Genomic DNA, 5,000 nt, shown 5'->3' with positions numbered 1-5,000 from the left:
GACCATGGGCACAAGGCCATGGCATATAGTGAGGAATGGACCACGGTTGCCAAGGCTAGGCATATAGAGAGGAATGGACCACGGTTGCCAAGGTTGCGCAAGTTTTGGGCATTTTTTGCCCGGATATGCCCAAGTATGCCCCGATAGGCCCGTTACGCCCCGGTATGAACGCGTATGCCCGGATAGACTCGGTATGCCTTGGGATACATGCGTATGCCCCGATAGGCTTGGTACGCCCCGATATGCGCACGTGTGCCCCAGTAGGGCTCGGTATGCCCCGGTATGTACGCGTGTGCCCCGATAGGCCCGGTATGCCCCGATATGCACACGTGTGCCCCAATAGGGGTCGGTATGCCCCGGTAGGTACGCGTGTGCCCCGTAATGCACGTTTCGCTGATCTCCCCGCATGTCCCGCCCCTATATGTAATACTTACTTACTTACTTACTTTCTTTCTTGCTTGCTTGCAATGGTTGGGAGTGCCCGGCATGCCCCGCTGCAGAGACCAAGGGCGCAATGACTTGGCACCGCGGATGCCGGGACTCCGGCACTTCCCGTGGCACTGATGGTTGGTTCCAAAGACAAAAGGCCGTGCAAGGCCACCGCACCGCGGATGATTTTGCTCGTGCTGGCGCCTTTGTGTGGCCAAAGAACATGCGCGAATGCTCCTGTCGGAAGGGTTGGTGTCCTGGCCCCGTCGGGTGTCACGAATGCTCGGTTGCGAAGACCATGGGACCAAAGCCATGGCACGTCGGATGATGGCTCCAGCTGGCGCCCCGGCACTTTCTGTGGCATTGATGCTCGGTTTCAAAGACAAACGTGCGCAGGGCCAGGGGACCGCGGATGACTGCTCGTGCTGGCCTCGTTGGGCGGCATTGATGGTCGGTTGCAAAGAAAATGCGCGATTGCTCGTGTCGGGGACTGGCAAGCCAAGGCCAAGCGAGCCATGGCAACGCGGATGATGGCTCCAGCTGGCGCCCCGGCACTTTCTGTGGCATTGATGCTCGGTTTCAAAGACAAACGTGCGCAGGGCCAGGGGACCGCGGATGACTGCTCGTGCTGGCCCCGTTGGGCGGCATTGATGGTCGGTTGCAAAGAAAATGCGCGATTGCTCGTGTCGGGGCCTGGCAAGCCAAGGCCAAGCGAGCCATGGCAACGCGGATGATGGCTCCAGCTGGCGCCCCGGCACTTTCTGTGGCATTGATGCTCGGTTTCAAAGACAAACGTGCGCAGGGCCAGGGGACCGCGGATGACTGCTCGTGCTGGCCCCGTTGGGCGGCATTGATGGTGTGTTGCAGAGAGCATGTGCGATTGCAAGTGTCGGCCGGGTTTGGGTTCCCTTGGGCTTTCGGGCGCCTTGGACGCAGTCTTGCGAAGACCATGGGCACAAGGCCCCGTCCTGGCCCCTTGTTCGATTCGCTCTCGTCTTGCGCTTGCTTCCAAGGTCCTCCATGACCTTCCCCATGGCCTTGCTAGATCCCCCCCATGACGCATGACCTCTGTCCGTTGATTGGTTTTGAGTGCACACCATGCCCGGCTTGGCACCGTGTTGTCGCGTGAGTGGCATTTGGATCGTGCATGGTGGTGGGCTACCTGCCAATGCGCACAAGCCTTGCACACTAGCCTTGCGCACGAGCCTTGCACAAAAGCCTTGGACACAAGCCTTGCGCACAAGCCATGCATACAAGCCTTGCTCACAAGCCTTGGGCACTGGCCCATCGCACTAGCCTTGCACACAAGCCTTGCGAACTAGCCTTGGGCACGAGCCTTGCGCAGTAGCCTTGGGCACTAGCCTTGCACACAACCCTTGGGCACTAGCCTTGCGCACCAGCCTTGCCCACAAGCCTTGCACAGCAGCCTTGCACACTAGCCTTGCATACAAGCCTTGCACACTAGCCTTGCACCCAGGCCTTGCTCACTAGCCTTGGGCACTAGCCTTGCGCACTAGCCTTGGGCACTAGCCTTGCACACAGACCTTGGGCACGCAGGCCTTGCACGCTAGGCATGCTTGGGCAAGCAGCTCCCGCAACAAGTCGGCGGGTGTAGGCATGGTTGGGCGCAGATCCCGCATCGTCTCGTCGCGTCTGGGCGCAAACCCGTCGCGTCTCGTTGCGTCTTCAGAAGTCGTCGCTAACAGCACCTTTGGTTGCCACTGGTGGTTAGGCGGGTTGGTTGCGCAAACCCTATAGGAGGGTGGCATGCTGCGGGGCGCTGGAATGCGCAGGTTTAGGGCGTTTTTGCCCGGATAGGCACTGGAATGTGCTGGTTTTGGGCGTTTTTGCCTGGACAGGCTAAGGAATGGGCATGCTTTGGGCGTTTTTGCCCGGATAGGCACTGGAATGGGCTGGTTTTGGGCGTTTTTGCCTGGATAGGCTAAGGAATGGGGCATGCTTTGGGCGTTTTTGCCCGGGCAGGCACTGGAATGCCTGGCCTTGGCTGGGCATTGCTGGGTTGGGCTCCCTTGGCCTTTCAGGCGCCTTGGATGCTGTCTTGTGAAGACCATGGGCACAAGGCCATGGCATATAGTGAGGAATGGACCACGGTTGCCAAGGTTGCGCAAGTTTTGGGCATTTTTTGCCCGGATATGCCCAAGTATGCCCCGATAGGCCCGTTACGCCCCGGTATGAACGCGTATGCCCGGATAGACTCGGTATGCCTTGGGATACATGCGAATGCCCCGATAGGCTTGGTACGCCCCGATATGCGCACGTGTGCCCCAGTAGGGCTCGGTATGCCCCGGTATGTACGCGTGTGCCCTGATAGGCCCGGTATGCCCCGATATGCACACGTGTGCCCCAATAGGGGTCGGTATGCCCCGGTAGGTACGCGTGTGCCCCGTAGTGCACGTTTCGCAGAACTCCCCGCATGTCCCGCCCCTATATGTAATACTTACTTACTTACTTACTTTCTTTCTTGCTTGCTTGCAATGGTTGGGAGTGCCCGGCATGCCCCGCTGCAGAGACCAAGGGCGCAATGACTTGGCACCGCGGATGCCGGGACTCCGGCACTTCCCGTGGCACTGATGGTTGGTTCCAAAGACAAAAGGCCGTGCAAGGCCACCGCACCGCTGATGATTTTGCTCGTGCTGGCGCCGTTGTGTGGCCAAAGAACATGCGCGAATGCTCGTGTCGGAAGGGTTGGTGTCCTGGCCCCGTCGGGTGTCACGAATGCTCGGTTGCGAAGACCATGGGACCAAAGCCATGGCACGTCGGATGATGGCTCCAGCTGGCGCCCGGGCACTTTCTGTGGCATTGATGCTCGGTTTCAAAGACAAACGTGCGCAGGGCCAGGGGACCGCGGATGACTGCTCGTGCTGGCCTCGTTGGGCGGCATTGATGGTCGGTTGCAAAGAAAATGCGCGATTGCTCGTGTCGGGGACTGGCAAGCCAAGGCCAAGCGAGCCATGGCAACGCGGATGATGGCTCCAGCTGGCGCCCCGGCACTTTCTGTGGCATTGATGCTCGGTTTCAAAGACAAACGTGCGCAGGGCCAGGGGACCGCGGATGACTGCTCGTGCTGGCCTCGTTGGGCAGCATTGATGGTCGGTTGCAAAGAAAATGCGCGATTGCTCCTGTCGGGGACTGGCAAGCCAAGGCCAAGCGAGCCATGGCAACGCGGATGATGGCTCCAGCTGGCGCCCCGGCACTTTCTGTGGCATTGATGCTCGGTTTCAAAGACAAACGTGCGCAGGACCAGGGGACCGCGGATGACTGCTCGTGCTGGCCTCGTTGGGCGGCATTGATGGTCGGTTGCAAAGAAAATGCGCGATTGCTCGTGTCGGGGACTGGCAAGCCAAGGCCAAGCGAGCCATGGCAACGCGGATGATGGCTCCAGCTGGCGCCCCGGCACTTTCTGTGGCATTGATGCTCGGTTTCATAGACAAACGTGCGCAGGGCCAGGGGACTGCGGATGACTGCTCGTGCTGGCCCCGTTGGGCGGCATTGATGGTGTGTTGCAGAGAGCATGTGCGATTGCAAGTGTCGGCCGGGTTTGGGTTCCCTTGGGCTTTCGGGCGCCTTGGACGCAGTCTTGCGAAGACCATGGGCACAAGGCCCCGTCCTGGCCCCTTGTTCGATTCGCTCTCGTCTTGCGCTTGCTTCCAAGGTCCTCCATGACCTTCCCCATGGCCTTGCTAGATCCCCCCCATGACGCATGATGACCTCTGTCCGTTGATTGGTTTTGAGTGCACACCATGCCCGGCTTGGCACCGTGTTGTCGCTTGAGTGGCATTTGGATCGTGCATGGTGGTGGGCTACCTGCCAATGCGCACAAGCCTTGCACACTAGCCTTGCGCACAAGCCTTGCACAAAAGCCTTGGACACAAGCCTTGCGCACAAGCCATGCACACAAGCCTTGCACACAAGCCATGCATACAAGCCTTGCTCACAAGCCTTGGGCACTGGCCCATCGCACTAGCCTTGCACACAAGCCTTGCGCACTAGCCTTGGGCACGAGCCTTGCGCACTACCCTTGGGCACTAGCCTTGCACACAACCCTTGGGCACTAGCCTTGCGCACCAGCCTTGCCCACAAGCCTTGCACACCAGCCTTGCACACTAGCCTTGCATACAAGCCTTGCACACTAGCCTTGCACACAGGCCTTGCTCACTAGCCTTGGGCACTAGCCTTGCGCACTAGCCTTGGGCACTAGCCTTGCACACAGACCTTGGGCACTAGCCTTGCGCACTAGCCTTGCCCACGAGCCTTGCACACTAGCCTTGCACGCAGGCCTCGCAAGCTAGGCATGCTTGGGCGAGCAGCTCCCGCAGCAAGTCGGCGGGTGTAGGCATGGCTGGGCGCAGATCCCGCATCGTCCCGTCGCGTCTGGGCGCAAACCCGTCGCGTCTCGTTGCGTCTTCAGAAGTCGTCGCTAACAGCACCTTTGGTTGCCACTGGTGGTTAGGCGGGTTGGTTGCGCAAACCCTATAGGAGGGTGGTATGCTGCGGGGCGCTGGAATGCGCAGGTTTAGGGCGTTTTTGCCCGGATAGGCACTGGAATGTGC

The sequence above is a fragment of the Tasmannia lanceolata genome, unplaced genomic scaffold (assembly GCF_043159265.1).
Source record: "Tasmannia lanceolata isolate RefF3 unplaced genomic scaffold, GAP_Taslan_0.1 ptg000036l, whole genome shotgun sequence".
Lineage (NCBI taxonomy): Eukaryota > Viridiplantae > Streptophyta > Magnoliopsida > Canellales > Winteraceae > Tasmannia > Tasmannia lanceolata.
This window is presented reverse-complemented; position numbering follows the sequence as displayed.